Source organism: Pinus tabuliformis, chromosome 3_1 (genome assembly GCF_031772625.1).
Source record: "Pinus tabuliformis cultivar Carrire ecotype Pingquan chromosome 3_1, CPIR1, whole genome shotgun sequence".
Taxonomy (NCBI): domain Eukaryota; kingdom Viridiplantae; phylum Streptophyta; class Pinopsida; order Pinales; family Pinaceae; genus Pinus; species Pinus tabuliformis.
The window spans coordinates 453,347,065-453,366,932 of NC_142301.1; positions in this window are offsets into that span (position 1 = coordinate 453,347,065).

Here is a 19,868-nt window from a genome sequence, read left to right on the forward strand (position 1 = left end):
AGTTGAAAAAATGAAAAAGTCAAAAATATCAAAATGAAAATGAATAAGGTGAAAGAAGAGAAAGGATTCCTGCACAGGGACATGATGCAAGTAACTATGTTGGGGTACTAACTAGGCTCGCTGGTAGGAGAGCAATATTTGTGTTCCTATATGACTTTGTCGGGGTACTGTCTAGGCCTGCTGGCAGAAAATACTCTGATGACTATATTGCTTGTGCATCAATATACCCCTCAACCCCAATTGAAAAAAAATGTGTTTACTTTTCTTTGAATGTGTGTCAATTGAAAAATATTTTGGCAGATGCTACATCTTTCAATCAAGCTAGTGTGAAACCAAGATGAGTTGAGAACTAAACAATACTTCTGGAGGTGTTAGACTTGCTTTTCACAAACAAGGTCCATTCAGAGAGTTGCAGTTCTACCATTGTGTCACCAAGTGTTGTAGCGGCTACAACCACCCTCCAAATTTTTTCCTTAGCTTCATTTTGGAACCTCCCTAACAGCCTTTCTTAGCACCTTGTCTTGCTTCGTAAAGTACACAAGCTTCAGTGTTTTTATTGCACAGAGGCAACCTTTTGATAATAGCTTGATGCATTCCCCTCACAAGCTAATCACCCGGAATTGGTCCAGCTGCAAGCTGAGTAGGTCCCCAGAGAAATTGTGCATTTCTGGAGGGAAACCAACCTTCCCTCTAGAAATTAAGCAATCATGTTTGGCAACCTGTTGTGCTTCCGAATTACACAATTCTGTCAGTCAACACTCCTAGCGAAAATTGTGCAATTTTCCCCAGTAGGGCTGCTCAGCCCAGAATTTGTGCAAATATGGGTAGCAGTCAGTTGCTATGACCGGAAATTGCACAAACCTCTTGGGAAACAAGCCCAACTCCTAGCCAGAAATGCACATTTCCTTCAAGCATTTGAGCAGTTGCATGCATGAGCAGTTTGGTTGACAAGTTCCACCTGGGACCGAGGAAACTTGACTTGCGTGCATAGCTTTATTTTTACTGGAATAGAAAAAAGAAACATGAAAAAGGAATCCCATGATTCAGTGAGGTACTTTTAGCAATTAAAGGTTACATGCAAAGTTGTTTTAGAAACTTTCCTCCAAGTGTCGTTTTTTCTTAGATTTGTGGCATGCGTGTCATGAGCTAAAAAATTATTTATTCGACACATCAGAGCTCATTCTTTCACATCAATCTTGGAGCTCTGACATCCCACAGCACATCCAGGACTCTTCGACACATTCAAATTAACTATTCATAGGTAAGTGGCCTCAACTTGTCTTTTTTGCATTTCTGTTGCTTTTTTGTATTCGCTTGTGTGAGTGTTGTTTGCTCGATTCCTTTGAATTCTTTCTGTCATTTACATGTATACTATCTTTCCCTAACTCTGTTTCAGTTTTTGTTGCTATCTCACTATTGTCACATGCATGAAACTATTTTTCACAAACAGTTGTCGATTCAGCAACTCACTTCACTCACATGCATGTTCATATGTTTACTGAATCTTTCATTAATGTTGGCATGCATTTTCAATCACCTCTACTTTCACTTAGTGTTGCCATGCATTCACTATCATATTTTCTTCTAGTTGCCCATCGAAAAGTCGGGCCAACCTTGGCAAAGGCTCTGCCTTCACTGAGATAGCATTGCACAATCTGGGGAAGGAAGGCTTTTTCTTCCTCTCCATAAATGAGCATTTCTACCCAACACTTTCCTCAATGATTATTTTGCATATTTCTGAGGGACAGTGACACTTGGCCCAGAAAATTATGCAATGTAGTCCCTAAGCCTACAATCACTCCCAGCTGGAATTTCATATTGCACAATCCTAGTAGCCAGCAGCCAGTTTGGATTGTGCATTGTACAAATCTAGTAGCCAATCTTGCCTCCCTGATAGCCCAAACTTCCTTTTGCGTAGCTCTAACAGCCAATCACCCAACCTATTAGAAGAAATTGCGCAATATTGTCCATCCATTTCCCAGGTATGTGTTGTGTCATTCCCCAAATTTACTTTGGATTTCCCTGACAGATTCCTTGCCATGCATGTCACTTGTCTCCAGATCTTTTAGGTGCTCATCCATCTCTCAGTAGTACTAGATCAATGGCCTCCAAGAGAGGGGGATAACAAGATAATGATGGAAATGCAGCTGGAAAACAATTGAACGAATGTCCTCTAGTCTACTTATCTATGAAGATACAAAGTTGTATATAGATAGGGACATCAAACTAAAGTGGCAAGAGGTCAATGAAGCACTTGCAGGCACTCTTGAGGAACACCTCAAAGACCATCAGGTGTACCTGAACATTCACAAGTCTGGCTTGAACCAGATTTGCATGCATATACCCTGCATTCCCACACACAGACATGATACACTAAATTGTCTCTCACACTAATCCTAAGACAATGACCTTGAGCAATGTCAGTGGGATGAATCTTGCGACCTTTTAGGAATGATATTATGATGAGATGTATAAGATGTAAGAGCCCGTGACTATCATGAAGAATCCCTTTAGCTTACCCAATAACAGTGTTAACTCCAGAGACATTCTGAAGAACTGGGTAAAGGAGTTGGCTCGATTCAGGTTAACACTCAACCAGATCTACAAGACAAAGACGCTGAAAAAGGTGTACCAATACTTGGTTATATTTGCATGTTGATTGTATGGCCAAGCAAGAATGGAAACCTTTCCATAGAGTTGGGTGATTGCACTGGACCACCTGGCTAGAGAAGGAAAACCATGTAACTAGTCCAGAATCTTGGATCATCAGCTAAAGGAACATGTAATGAACACTCGACAGTCACCAGGAGGTATTCATGCAGATATTTACATGTCTTTCTACATCTTATATGCAATTTGTGCCCCTGACAAGAGTTCCTGGGTTTGGAGTGGGAATGGTCACCGGCGCAGACTACTGTGAACACATATTTCAAGTTGTTTTCTGAATGCAGCATTAGAGGAGTAATCACATGGTTGTCTGATCATTTTTTCACCCTATTGTAGAAGATGATATCTGAATAGGATCCATCATGCATGTCAAAGGAAGCAATGGGGACATTGATAGGTATTACAGATTGCTATGTCTCACTGTCTAGCACTTTCATCTAAATTTTTAATGCGAAGAAGCCTATGCATGTTGTACCAAAGTTTTCCTTGGGCGTACTTGTCATTCAAGAAGTAGGATATCACATCCCAGTAGGATTGATAGCTATACTACACTAAAATAAGAAGGCACCTTTTCCCTCTCTTCCATTGTGGATTGGGTTATATGAGATCCAGAGTATCAAGCAAGCAGATGTCGAAGTAGAACAAATGAAGAAGTACCCACTCGACGTCTGAAGCTACAATCTGTATGATCCACATTACATTATGAAAGATCATTGCACGAGAGTTTAGTTCAATCGGATCCACAAGACATTTCATTGGACCAAAGAGGACCCATGGAACTATTACTACAGTTTCTACAGACCCAATGAACATGTCAGCTTCGTTGTGGAGTGTAGCGAAGCAACATGAAGCAGCATCATGGAGACCACCAACAACAACAGTAGTAGCAGTGGAAATAGAGGCAAGCATACCAGTGTGTGACAAAGGTAAGAGGAAGATTGTCGATCGCATGGAGGAGGAGAAAAGCTGCAAGTTTCAAGCAGATCCACTTGTAGAGCAAGAATCTATGGCTATAGAGGTAAAGAAGCACCAATGCGACAAGCAAATCATGCGAAGGTAGAGGGATAAGAAGAGCATGGAAGAAGTAGAGAAGGAGTTGCATGAGCTGAGAGAGCAACTCCGAAAGGAACAAGAGCTTCACAAATAGGAGAGGGAAGCACATCAACAATATATATAGTATGGGGTGAAACATGTGCAAATAGATCAAGCAACACCCATACAAGTAGATGATTCATCAGAACAACTAGCATCAAGAAAACAAGGTGAACCATCGTAGGAGCAAGACTTCGCTCATAAGATAGAACAAGAATTTTAACAGTTGGATGAAGACATGGAGCAACGAGAGTTGGAACGGGATACTGACCTCATACCTCACCATAAATAGGTCAACTCACCCGCTCCAATACATCTAGATGATGAGAAAGTATCAAATGACCAAGGAGGCACTGAGATCCTTGGTGATCAACCGGAAGGAGAGATCCACAACATCTCATTTGATGAATCTCAACATAGAGTTGTAGTCTCACAGAGTGTCAACTCCTGAGGATCATACATCTCCAACGCAAGTTGAGGAATGAGTGATCGTGATTGATGTGCACAAACATCCAGCTGCCTTGGCTGATGCAACTAGACTATAAGTCGAATCCACTAGCTCAAGTGTTCACTTTCTGATAGCTAAGAATGAGTGAATGGCGAAGGAACTATAGACGACCAAGCAAGGAGGAGACTTGGTAAAAAAAAATTCCCAAGTTGAACTGAAGAAGGAAATACTAGATGAAGTATTGTCCCTTGATACAATTATGTGAGAATTCTACTCCCTCTTTGGTACTGTGCACAAGGCAGTCGTCCATCTCAACAAATGGTAGCAACGATGTGCTAGAATAGCACATATCTTGATAAACTTGCATGTTGTTGTTGATGGAATGCAAACATGAATGATGAAGTACAAGGGAGCCCCACTTCACTTGCCCAAAATGATGAGGGCCAATGCAGTTGAGTTGAAGGCACGTATCTGGAGTCAAATACAGAACTATGATCAGCTCCTGCGACTCATCACTAGCATACACGCTTCGCATGCATGAGTATTCAAGAGTATGGATGTTGTGTTGTGCACGCATGTGACCCCGTCACTTGGGACTCTCACCCAAGTAAAGACAAATAAATAGGTCCAACTAGATCTTGACTCATACTTTGATGAGTTGATGTGCATTGCCACTAGCCCAGACTTTCCCATTAGTGCTGACATCATGCGCAAGTATGTTGTTGGTCCGGCCACATTGAAGACAATTATGCGCATGCTTTCAGATGAGTTGGATAGAGGATGTCGAGCAGTGTACCTAGATGCTATGGAGGCAAGAGTCAGGTTTCAGACAAATGTCACTGCAGAGCACATGGACACCGTCAAGGACTACTGATCTTGGCATCACTATGTTACTATCAATCAGCATAAAGATGTTGAGGAGTTGTACTTCCATGGTTGTCTAAGTTAGAGTGATGTCTAGCATGGCTTGCTCAAGCCATTTTGTTTCACATGGGTACATGTGCATTGTACTTTTATGTCATGTCAAGTGTAATTCAAGTGTCAATAGTTGGATGTAATAGTCATAGAGTAGGTGAAGAGTCATGGGAGTAGTTGAACTGTCACAAAGGGGAATGTCAAGGTTCACCCCACCCTTTTCTATAAATAGTCCCTCATAACTCATTGTAGAGGCTTTTGGTCAGCCAAGCTTCCAATAAGACTATCTTGGAGAGAGCTTGGAGAATATTACAATGCTCCTTGGCTTCTCCACTACACGGAGCTAGTACATCTCTTTGGAGGAGTAGGTGGATGTGGGTGTAACATTCCACTATTGGAGCTAGTGGTTGCACATGGATGTATTGTACGACTAGAACTTACAATTATTTATATAATAAGAGCCAATATGTTTCATGCATATGCTGTATTGTATTCCAACTATCTTGTTTACTCTAAATTGCGTATGTATTTGCTCTCTTATGCATGCTTGTATGGACTATTATGTATGAATCTTTTTGAAACATGTTGTTGGTTTAACCATCACTTTGGATTTCCAGCTAACTTTTTTCCAGTTTTTGATGCATCTCCACTCATTTTTTCCCTTCCCATATGTGTACTATTACAGGTACCCAAGGGGCACACTTATCTTAACCCCCATGTGTTGAACCTCTAATGCACCTTCCTTGGCTCACTACAATTGTCACACCCTTCCTACCAACAAAGTTATCTTACTTTCTTCTGTGTAAAATTGTGGTCAAGGAATTACCGTACGAGCCATTGCTAGGACTCCTACACCAAATGGTTTGAGGTCTAATTTGGACTTCTTACCAAGGAGATCCCCTGACATCTTGGTAGTTCCAACACCGTCAACACAACCCCAAAGAGAAGGTGGCAGGTCCAAAGTTATCCAATCAATCCATAGGTGTGTGAGATTATTGTGGCAATGGAGTTGGCATGACTTTAGCGTAGGGTATCATAGCCACGTTGAATAGCTAATGGTAGTCCAACATCCTAAGTGTATATATGTAAGGATGGAGTAATCATGGAAGCATGAATTACCACTTTCCTCCACCTATTTTTTCCACCCCTAAGGAGCACCTTTTACTTATTCATATTATCCTTTGATTTGGGTGCATAGCTTAGGAGAAAAAGATTATTTTTGAGATTTATCATTTAATACCCCTTAATGATGAGGTACCTTGTCTCTTGTTAGGTTTATGACCATACAAGGGTTATTTTTATAGATGGAGCATCATTTTCTTGAGGCACTGGGTGATGGATGATGAGGAGGGGTAGAGCTCACGCTACATATTTTCCCACACACTAATAAAATGTGTTAGTCATATTTTTACTTTTATCCTCCTCAATTTGTTTTGGATTTCTTATGATTTTAATTATCTTTTAGTAGCATCAAACTCCATGAAAAAAAATTATTGTCCAAACACAAGGGTGAGGATAAGGGGGTTCCAATCCCCATGACAAATGACCATCATCCTCAAGAACGGATATGGAATAATGGAAAAGATGGAAAATGGTGAGTATGGGATATAATGGACACACTACTACAATCATAACCTCCCTTGCAATGTCCTTCCTAGAACCCTTAGGCATGCCTAGAGTAGGTCCCATTATAGTAGAATCAATGAGTAACCTCCCAGGTGAGATGATGGAACAAGAATACAGTCAATATCAGTCAATCATCTAGATCACCTTTGATTTATATGATTATGCCTAAACCATTAAGTGAAATCACCAAGGAAAATATGAGGGGCTAGTATTTGTAGGTGGGATAATTTTCTATTCTTTTTCCAAAAAAATGATTCACCAATTTCCTTTTTTCCTAAAAATGATTCACCCAAATTTTATATCATAAAATTAGTTTATCTTAAAAATCGCTAAAGTTTTATAGAAACTATATAAAACGATTAGAAATTTGAATAATTTTACAAACATACCGCTAAACATTTTATACTTTGCATGTTAGGGACTAGTAATATTTTCCAAGTTTTCTAAACTTTAAGATAATTTTCCATCCTTGAAATTTTCCCTGAAAATCACATCACTAAAAAACCGGTTAAAGTACATATTGATGGATGAGCCACCTTCCATCAAGAAATAATCCTAATAAAAGAGATAAATTTGATAATAGCAAGAAGTGGAGGATCTATGGCATCATGCCATGTGCTAATCAATAGAGATACTAACTGGCTTATTTTCCAAGGAGGAGAAAAGTTTTATCCTATGGGTTACCAACTTTTTGGTGGGTCACATATATTTCCAACTCATTGACATGTTCTCACTTATAGATGCTCTTGAATGAGAAGCACATGATAATCCTAGCAATCCGAAGGAATTCATAGACATGCTTCCTATATACTCAAAGAAAATCATTGATGGTAACAAAGTAGGGTGTTAATTGTCACCCTCATGATATAGGATAAAATAATATTAAAATTGAATTTTTGCTAAAAGAATGCATCTAACTACTATGCATGCACACCAGAATGAACAAAAAAAAGTAAGATGAACACACAGTAATGCAAAACACACAAAAGGAATGTAATTACCTAATCATGATTACATTATGCTCCATTGAATAAGGTGAGGCTCTTTCCCTCTACATGGGAAGAAAAAAGCACAACTTCAAGGTTTTCTATGTAAAACCTATCCCTACTTTACCATGGACCTTAAAAGGATAATGGTTATCAACAAATACTATATCCCCAACTTAAGATTTTTTTCTTGCTTCACAACATATTTCCTCCTTTTATTATTTTAGTATGTCTATGTTTTACTTTGATTTGAATGCATTGACTTGATCTATTAGAAATTTCCCCCTAATTCCTAAACTAGCTTAGGTATTTCAAGGACATTTGGTTCAAAATGTTTCCAATATACCTACAGTTTGGAAGGAGTTGCAGTATGTGGGGTCTTTATAGGATTCTTAGGGAAAGGGGAAGGATCAATGTCCTCCACATGATCAACCATGTGTGGTTCTCTATAAAAATAAATGGTTTCCCATCAGTAGTTGGTATTGTAGCATATGATAGATCCATTTGTAATTGTACACCAACATAGGTTCACCAATTTCTAGAAAATAACATGCCCCATCCATATGGAATGTCAATGGCTACTATGTCCGTTAATATAGATATATCTTTGTTAGAAGATAAGGAGATATTAACATAATTAATTAACCCATGCATTGAAACAAAATGACATTCATTCTTATAAGGCCTAGTAATTTTCATTCACAAGTAATTCATGACTCTTAAAATGCATAAGATTTGTGAAGGAGGTACAACACTAAATTGCATTCCCTACACTTATTTTATCATTATACATATTTTTTAACATAACAAGAGGGTCCTTGGACTCCTTATGTTGGTTAATTATTTTCTTGACTTTACCTCTTTTGGGTTCAAGCTTGGTAAGTACCAATAGTGGAATTGGAACATTTATCTTTAATGATGAATTCCCCATGTCTAGATCTAATGATGCTCTTATTATTTGCATTGCAAGGGTTTAGCTTGGGAAAAGGTCTAGGGGCTAAAGGTGGTTTCACACTCTTTTGAGGAATAATGTTTCTTACTTAAGGGTGGTATGGTTCACTATTATTTCTAGTATAATGAAACCCTTTGAATATACCCCCATATTCAATATAATTAATTGGATCACCATGTTCTTTATCAAGCTCTTCAATGGAGTAGAATCATTGATAAAATTCAATCTATTTGGACTATCCTCTTCTTCAACTTGATTATAGAGACACTCCTCAAAATGGAATTCATTACAAGTTTGACACCAAGAAAATCCCTATTGGCTAACCATGTTTGTATGGGAAAGGATGTTAGGGACATTCTATTGTAAATAATGATTTCCAGTATAGGGATTTCTCATTTGAGCCCTAATGTTATTGAATTGCAGTTTGGGAGGATAGATTGGAAAGGATCCTCTTTACCCATTTAAGATTCATAGTTTTTTAATGACAACCATCTACACTTTCATCAACTCATTGGTAATCTTATCAAACTTTTGGGAAAAATATTTCAAGGTAGGATCAAAGTGAGTACTTTGCTTTGACATACCCTCTAATTTCATCGTTATATATGAGAGAATATCAATATTAGACATGATTAATTTACATTCAATGGTAACAATATTGTTTTTGGCTTTAGCAAGGGTTTTAGGTTTCTTATCCTTTCATGAATAAGACAAATGTCCAAGGAAGGCTTCTATATCTTGGTCAAGGATAGTTTTATCTATAGGTTTGTATAGAAAGGGAAAATATTTTAGTAACTTATTAAAACCTTTGTGTGAAATACTAAACACTTTCATTGTTAGTCTTCTTAGATCCCTAGAGCTTATCTAAGATTTTTACATTGTCCTTCATCATGGCCCATCTTTTATTGGATGCTTCAAGGAGATTGTCCAAATTATTAAGTCTATAGGAAAATATAGATATTTTTCCATACCACTTACTTCCAAGGATATGGAAAACAAAGTCATGACAATATCCATTTATTCTATTAGTTTTCCACCAACAATTGAATAAAATTTAGGAATATATATTTTTAGCCATGATTTCACCACTCCTATTGAATTTGGGAAATCATTCTTCATACTTTTTGGAAATTTTAAGAGGAGAATCAGGGAACCCACTCACATCCAAGGGCTTGAATGTATTGTTGGCCCAAAGAATTATCCTTAAAATACATCCACTTTCACTCTATTTAACATCCACTTTCTCTCCATTCACACATTTTCTCACTTCTATTCCACCACCATGTCATCACATTAGCTTCAGTTTCATCATTAAATGGGTTATCATTATGTTTTCCAAAATATTCTTAATTCTTAGTATTTTTAAGAGAATTTATGGTTAAACTTTAGAAAATAATACCCATATATTTATACGTTAGAATTAGAATGAGTTTTTTGACATGTGTAGGTACAAAGGAAGCTTCTAAGGTACACTTATGCAGCACTCTATGTTCAAATTCTAATTTGAAAAGATCATGAACCTCATGGATATGATCATGGATCTCATGGATAAGATCATGGAGGATAAGTTTATGTGTCACCATTGGTTGAGAGACATGTGGATTTGAAGAGGGAATAGTGGATCCACATTTATGAGTTCGTTATCATAACTTTTTTATAAATAGGATTGTTATCTCATTCATTTGTAACTTTGGAATTTAGAATTTAGAATTGAGCAGTTAGAATTTAGTACTTTAGGATCTTATAAGTTTTTAATGAGAAGTTAGAATTTGGAATCATTGTAATGGATATTTTAGAACCTCTTGGAATGTAGAACTTGTAATTGAAAATTGCAATTGAAGATATATAAAATGGAGCTTCTTTGATGTCTACATTTGGCTTCTCTTTTGATGTTCTTGTGAATCCTTGGAAGCGCCCCCATTGTCTAGCAAGTACACTTTTGTTTTGGTAAGATTTCATTTTATGTTTGTTTGTAAATTTAATTAAGTTCATATATTTGAAATATTAACGAATGACATTTCGTAAGAAAGTATTAATGCTTCTTTCAATGAATCTGATTTGTTATTTAATGTTTGATTTCATTAGTTTAAATAGTTTGTTGATTAAGATGATTAGAAATATTAATGAGAAGTCTCCAGTAAGGGAGCTTTAATATTTCTTACACCTGTCACAATGTCTTTAGATTTCATTTTGATTAAATGACTAAATAGGTGTTGGAGATCCCAATGAAAGACCTCCTGTAAGGGAGCTTTGGCATTTCTTCACCTAGCTTAGTTTAGCTTGTCTCTAAGTCCATATATATTGGATGATCCTCGAAGTTTACTTACTCGGATTGATAGTAAATGAAACTCTAATTTGCATCTGCATTTTAGACCAAACATTTTGGCATCATTGCCGGGGAGGATGATTTTGAGATAGACTTAGGAAGTCGTTTTTATTGCAATTTCTTTTTATGGAGTAACTTGTGAAACCTGGTGACAGTAGGATCTTCATAAAGTTGTTCAAGTTGAGTTTTTTTATTTTTCATACTTAGTTTGATTTTAAATTCAATTTTTTAATCAAATCCCCCATTTCTTACTAATTCATCTATGGATGAGAAATTTGAAGATGTTAAACAGGTACATCTTGGAGAGAAAGGACAATATCAAAGATTGGTTTCAAAATAACCTTGGCCAACTCCAAGAAAAAAATAAGTCACTCACATGTTTGCAAAGCATAAAGTAAAAAATTTAAATCTAGATGTGAGCATTTTTAAATTTTTAGTCTGTAGATGGCTTCACTGGAAGCATTATTTTAGCTAGGATAAAAAGATAAAAAATCTTTCAAGCAAGTTAAGGTAGAATAGATTATAAAAATAAAATGAGATCTCGCTAGAGTTTTTAGTCTTGTTTTTGTTTGAAAAAAACATCATATCATGAACACATTTACACTTCATCCAAGGTAACCTGCGAAAATAATAAGAAAAAACAAAACAATAAGTTAATATGCTCTCTTCCTGTGCTTCTAGCCATCAGGAAGATCAGAAAATCTATCGATCTACTTTCGAAATTAAATAAAAAATCTCTTGCTAGGAATTTGCACAAATCATTAAAACTACAACATTATAAGGAATTATAAGGAATCGAAATCATTTTTTTTAAATTCATTTACTTTCAATTTCAAATTTAAAAATTAAATGTCTAGTTTAGTGATTTGATAATTGTGTTGGTAAGGATGAAATGGTAGGTGGTGTTTTCCACAACATTTCTCACTCATTTTCCTTGACTAAAAGATTTTTCACTAATGTTCCTTGACTTGAAGATATCATTATTGTAGATTGATAGAGATTATTTCAAATTTGTTCAGCGTCTATAACCAAGTTGACTCTGTATTATACTGTCAAACTCATTTAAACAAGTATTATGAAAAAAAAACATTAGAATGTCAAAGTAGCTGTTAACCTAACTATTTCATTAAAATCATATTAGGTTGCCACTCTCAAGACTTAACATGAAAGACAGTGAATAATGATAAGAATATGGTGAAATGCTTGAACTTGACATTTTCTTTTGGTCCATTTCAATGGAGTCCACCAAACACTGAAAATTGAAAAAATGCATTTTATTAATAATATACCGAATAGATGTCTTCCAGTCCGCAGTACAAATCAAATCCAGTGGCATTAAATATGAGTAGAATATGTGAAAGTGATGGTCACAAAAAAATTTGAATAGAATTCTTCAATAAATAGTGTACGCTTGATTTGTGGTCTTTCAAAACATCAATAACAACAGACAGCAAATCAAAAACACATGAGAGAAACTCAAGATTACTTCCTTGGTATTTTGACCCTGTACAGCAGTCAAACTCGGTGAGATAATGAGCAGCAACTCGTGGTTCTCTTCAGCATTTGTGGCACGAATTTGAGCAACAATTTGAGTGATTTAAGTGATTTTATGCATATTTTGTGGCACGATTTTACCGATTTGATAATTATCGATTGCATGCAGATTTTGTAGTTATTGTTGATTGTTTAAAATCTCAAAAAATTAAAAATAACTAAAAAATTGTGCCATATTTATCCACTACTACTTGGTCATATGCTACTTACCAAAAAATTACTAAGGTTCACTTTTGATCTCGAATTGGCTCTTTCTTTAGACAAAGGAAAGCCAGGACAAGAGGGTATGCCAGGCAAGGTGCACGGGGTGCTCTTTTCACTCAGTCCATAGAATCTAGTGTTGCTACTAGTATATCTATTTCTTCTACTAGTGTGGAGTAAACTACTACCTCTATCATTCAATTCTTCACTTCCAACCACTTCTTCCTACACTTAAACAATCACCGAAGGAAACAAACACTCAAAAGAACAATCTCTCATGAGAGAGAAGAAGAGGACCTTAGAACGAAGGCCTTTTAATGCTTCAACCTGCTCCTTTTTCATGGGCTGGGTGAACATTATTCTAGAGTGGTGATTGGTGTAGCTATCTGGTTAGCTCAATCACTATTGATTCGATGGTGTTGCTATATTGATATGTTAAAGTTTAGTTGCAGCCGCTCTCTGCATGGAAGTCTATATCAGTCCATTGATAATGTTGCAAACCTAATTCTTGCTGCAAGTTTTGCTAAATTAGCAGAGTTTGTCCTTTGCACAGGTTTCCATTCATTACGTATTAATAAAGATGAAATGGATTACCTCATAAATGGAGTGGAAAGATCTATGGTTGAAACAGATACAAAATGCCAATGTGCGATTCCCCAAAGCTCAAACTCTTATATAGAAGTAGAGAAGCAATAGTACGTGAATATAGGCTCTGATGATCGATAGTAGATGTTAGATGTGTTTGACGAAGAATTTAGGAAATCGAATATTTTTTCATGTTAATAGCAGTGTGGGAAATCCATGTGCTGCGATTGAGATTACTGCAAAAAGACTAGGTCTCTTGCTGTATGAGCTTAGCATGGAGAAAACACGTTGCATGTCGATCTTGTTGACTGTTGAAGTGTGGAGATCTTCTGTTGTTTACTGCATTGCAAAGGATGTGCTTGTGGAGAGAGCGCCAAAATTTGTTGCACGTGAGCTGAGAACGTGAGATTACTTCCATCGGACTACTAATTTACATCATAAGAAACCAAGGTTCAACAGAGGTATTTTTTCCACAAACATGAAGTATATTTATTTTTCATGGATATTTATAAAAAATGGATTATTATTAATGTCATGAATTGGACTAAAATTATGCTTTTGATTTTCCTTAATCTGTTTCATTTGGCATTAATTTTTTCATAAGAATCATCAAGGAATTGGCCATTCCTTTTTGAACACACTAATGTTTTTTATGCCAAGGTTTTTTTTGCAGATTTCAGATGATCAACTGATCATTAAGGAAACTAATTGTGTGCACAATTGGTCTTCACACTAATTTCATGAGAAATTTTAAAGAACAAGTCCATGATCATACATGAGATTTCCAAAAAATTACAATTTCTTGCAACTTCCTGTAATAGCTTAATGGTTTGACATGTTGCATGACAGATTAGAAAATTCGAAGAGCTTGGATTTGTTCCTAAATGTACAAGGATGGTGAAATACCTATCCACACTTGAATTCGACATCAACAGGAGGTCGGTTAGCACTGGTCAAACTCAGCTTTTTTAGCAAAAAGTCCAGAATTAAGGAGTAGCTTTGCTATTTTTGAGATTTTTCATGCCATAATTCACTTTTTCCCAACAAGAGTCATTATCCATTCCTCACAATCCACATACACTTCATTACATTTTCATCAATATTAACCCACCAATAAAAGCAACCATGCTCGTTTACAAGCTTTTTGTTCCACTTTACATATTCATTGTCAGTTTCTTTTTTCCTACACTTGCAAATAAAACCTTGCTTCCATACACCATTGGGTCCATAGTCCTTGAGTCTAAATATTATTCTAGAAACACATTGAAGCTTGCATGCCTTAACGACAATCTATCATGCAGATAAAGAAGGGAATACATCAATGTCCCTTGTTCATCGGATCTTCTGAGTATTCAACAACAACAAATTCATTCATACATAGAAAGATGTGTTCGAGGCATCTTGGCTCTCATCCACATCAAAGATGGGATCTCTCGTGTTGACTAGTGGCATCCATCAATGGCCACTAAGTTAACAATTTCTTGTTATGTTTGACACCAAAAAATTTATTCACATGACAAGAATTGTGCCAATGAGTGTTGAAGGCTTGGAGACCAATCATTTTGTAGTAGAGGAAGCAAAATTACTTTCATTACTTCTCAGTTTTTGATAAATGACTTTAGGACAAGTCAATAAATAACCCTGGGGGAACTGTAAATTCTAAATTTTGTATACCTTCCAAGCTTTATACATTTTCAGCTGCATTTAGTAGCAGATTCCAAACATTCAACAGAAGATCCAACAGGAGACTTAGCAGCAGATGCAGTAATAATAAAAGATTCACTTTTTCGACTTCATCCACCATTTTCATAGCCAAGTGAAGAAGACTATGATCATAATTTTTCAGCCACACATGCACAACTCTCATCCATTTTTGAAAGGGTAAGTTGTGGCATGATATTTTCTAACATTTAACCATTTAATTCCTTGAAAGCTAAAATGATAATTTTTGGAAAACAACTTCCTTTCCTCATTTCATAAAATTGCCAAAACCATCAGTTTGGGGGAGGGATACATTTACATTCATACTTTGTCACATTCATATTTCACATTCTAAAACCCACATACTTTCAAAATATATTCACTATTACATGAGCATATAAATGGCTTTGTAAAAAGTACTTAAAAGCTAATTGGATGCAACACAATCATGGTTTGTACACAAGAACCAACCATGATGCATTTCAACAAAACACTTTGCAATGAAAATCAAATTATCATTATGCAAAGTTCATACATTAAAATTTAATGAAACAAACAAAATATGGTTGAAACACAAGAACCAACCAAGTTGCAATTCATCAAAAACACTTTGCAAAAGTAAAGTAAATAATATCATGCAAATTTTAAGCCAAAGCTCAAGTATCAAAAGTAATGTAATAGATTTCATGAGGACATGCAATACCTTCAGTTTGGGGGTATGTTGGGCCTAATAATTATCCTTAAAATACATCCACTTTCACTCCATTTAACATCCACTTTCTCTCCATTCACACATTTTCTCACTTCTATTCCACCACCATGTCATCGCATTAGCTTCACTTTCATCATTAAATGGGTTATCATTGTGTTTTCCAAAACATTATTAATTCTTAGTATTTTTAAGAGAATTTGTGGTTAAACTTTAGAAAATAATACCCATATAGTTATACCTAACAATTAGAATGAGTTTGTTGACATGTGTAGGTACAAAGGAAGCTTCTAAGGCACCCTTATGTGGCACTCTATGTTCAAATTCGAATTTGAGAAGATCATGAACCTCATGGATAATATCATGGATCTCATGGAGAAGATCATGGAGGATAGGGTTATCTGTCACCATTGGTTGAGAGATATGTGGATTTGAAGAGGGAATAGTGGATCCACATTTATGAGTTTGTTATCATAACTTTTGTATAAATATGAGTGTTATCTCCTTCATTTGTAACTTTGGAATCTAGAATTTAGAATTGAGAAGTTAGAATTTAGTACTTTAGGATCTTATAATTTTGTAATGAGAAGTTAGAATTTGGAATCATTGTAATGGAAATTTTAGAACCACTTGGAATTTAGAACTTGTAATTGCAAATTGCAATTGAAGATAAATAAAATGGAGCTTCTTTGGTCTTCTACATTTGGTTTCTCTTTTGATGTGCTTGTGAATGCTTCGAAGGGTCCCCATTATCTAGCAAGTACAATTTTGTTTTGGTAAGCTTTCATTTTATTTTTGTTTGTAAATTTCATTAGGTTCATATGTTTGAAATATTAACGAATGACCTTTCGTAAGAAAGTGTAAATGTTTCTTTCAATGAATCTGATTTGTTATTTAATGTTTGATTTCATTAGTTTAAATAGTTTGTTGATTAAGATGCTTATAAATATTAATGAGCAGTCTCCTATAAGGGAGCTTTAATATTTCTTACACTTGTCACAATGAATTTAGATTTCGTTTTGATTAAATGACTAAATAGGTGTTGGAGATCCCAACGAAAGACCTCCTGTAAGGGAGCTTTGGAATTTATTCACCTAGCTTAGTTTAGTTTGTCTCTAAATCCATAGATATTGGATGATCCTCGAAGTTTACTTACCCGATTTGATAGCAAATGAAACTCTAATTTGCATCCGCATTTTAGACCAAACATGTACCATTAAACCACATCCAAACCCAGCCATATCCTAACCATTGTATTTGAGGTGAAAGACCTACCGAAGGGGTTCCTTACTATGGGGGAAGGGGAAATTTTAGGGGAAGGTGAAGAGGCAATGATATTACAATTACATACTCTCTTTCTAGGAGAAATGGCTTCATTGAGCCAACTACTAGGAGAAAAGGAAAGTGGTTCATTTTTAGGATTTACTAGATGAGATGTTTTATTATAGGCTTCGGGATACTCTCATGAAAATTTATTGAAGCATATAATTCAAATTTCAAGGGGGTCTAATCAAATCCTTCCTAACATTATCACTAAATATGTTGCTGCAAAATATACTAGACTTGGTGCAAAGCCTCACTAGGCAAGGGATAGACCTTATGGCATAAAAGTGAAAGGGTTTCCACTATCACCTCAACAAACTTTCTCCTAAACATTTGTGGGCTTAAAGAAAAAGGGATGCTTCCATAAATCACCTAGAGAGATGCTCTAATACAGAGACTCGAGATGGTAAATTAGAGGTCAAATTTTGGATACCTTATTGGCAAGGCCAAAGATGGCATAGTTTTTAATGCTATGGTTTAAGTGCTCTAAGTCTAGAGCACAAAATAGGCTGATATAAATTAGGGCTTGGATGATATGTAATAATATGGAATTCAATGTCATATTAAAACCTTATAAAAGGACTAAACATGATATTCAACAACCAAGGAGCAAGACCTTCCAATAGAGGCCTTATTTAGGCCATGGTAGATCATTCTATGGTTGATAGGTATACATAGAAAGAAACGAAAGGAGTGATTGAAGCCTTATTTTGGTGGTCAATAATATTTAATATGCTATAATTTTCCTTTAGATAAGTTTTATATGCAAATCCTAAATTTAAATCCAAAAATATGCATTCAAATTTCACATGTATGCATAAATCTACCTTATAAATGCTAGTGACATCCCTAGCTATTTAGGAGAGAAAACAAATAAGTTTTAATAAGATTTATGGGTGATCAACACACTCTAGATTGACACCTTATCTTTATAGTGTTTAAGGGGGTCTCTAGGGTGAAAAATAAACAGAAGGATATTGATGAGGTATGTGGGGATACCTAGGGAATGCACTTCTAAAAGCCTATCTATTTTTCTTGTGAGAAAAGAAATTAAATATAGGTTCTACAGATTAAGAGTTTCCCTATATGTCTTAGAGGAGACAATTTTACATGCAATATTGAAGCAAAATTTCAGTGATAATGAAGTGTTTAGTCCTAGCATAATTGAAACCTTACTTTAAACATAAATAATGAAAAATATCAAAAATAGGAAAGTAAACATATAAAATCCTTGATAGAATGAACTTATTTCAATCCCAGATAAATTTCTGCATCAAAAATCACATTGATAAGAAATTCACACCAAATACGTTCAGATATTTGCCATAATAGAAAAAAAACTAGCGAATTTTCTCGTTGAGAAGAAAATAATTTGATATGTGATGATGATAAAGTCAAATGAGGCAAGGTTTTATTTATATGAGACCTATCCCACTAATTTTTACAATCTCTACTAAGGAACCCTATTGACAAGTTTACTTTAGTTTTTCCGTGATAAATAGGTTGCAATCCCAAGTAATAGCTCAAAAATAATATAATAAAAGTAGCATAAATTCCCACACATGTGGGAGAAAATCCTCGAGTAGTGTTATGGCATTCTGAAAATTAGATTTAGATGTCATAAAAAGGTGTCATGTGGGATAATGAGAGATCAACACTCCAATATGTATATCGCAGATCAAGCATCCAAAGTGCCTATATGCCAACATGTCATCTCCATGGTGCCCAACATCACCCTCAAAAGTGAAAAAGTGGTGACACGGCACACTCTAACTCAAGTGTTAGGGCTCCAAAGTGATGTGCAAGACCTCCCTTATCATCTCAAGGATGACCATCATAATTTGGGATTTGGAACAAGTGATTCCAATCAATCAATGTCAAGATGAGCATGGAGGCACCATGGGTCCACTGGGAACATATTTAATGTCTCCAACACCAAGATTCATGGGCATAGAATTTCAACCTCTCAGGATCGTTGAGAATGTCAAGAATCATGAGGGTTCATCAAGTCACCCAATGTTATTCCCTTGATAGGAAATGTTACATTAACAAGGTCACATTCTATATCTACAATAGATAAACAACCTTTATTTCTCTGCTAAGTGGAGCAATCACCTTAAGCGACATCTACTACTATGATGACAACCACTTGACAAAACCATATAAAGATAAAGTTATAATTAGTAATAATTAGGTACAATAACCATTGATGAATTATATAGGACCATACTTAATACTAGGTGCAGAATTATACTTCACGTAAATATCACCTTCAAATATCTAACTAGATTGAATCCTGTATAAGTGTTCCCTCCTCATGTTAGGGATGGTTATATGGATAAATGATATCGATTGTGGCATCCACTTTTCCCACATAATAATTTTGGTTTCTTTCTCATTTAACAATGTTCATGATTCAAAGGTCTCAGTCAATCATTGAACTCTGAAATTTTATCTTTTGAATCCCATTTTAAAATCATGATTGTGGATCATCTTTGATTAAATGAAAAACACCATTGAAGCTTTCCTTAACTCTCACAAGATCTATAAAAAAACACAAAATTTCACGTCAACCCTAAATTATTTAGCCCTTAGCGTCATGGCTCAATAATATAAAGGATGCAACCACAACTAAAACTAAGTGCTAGGTCTAAGTGGTGCTAAGCCCTATAAACCCCTCACATGTCAACAATTACCCATTATATTTTAAAGTGCTAAACCCCAAGATTTAAACTATAGTGCTAACCTCATTCCACTAGCATATGACCAAAGCTAGTTACTAA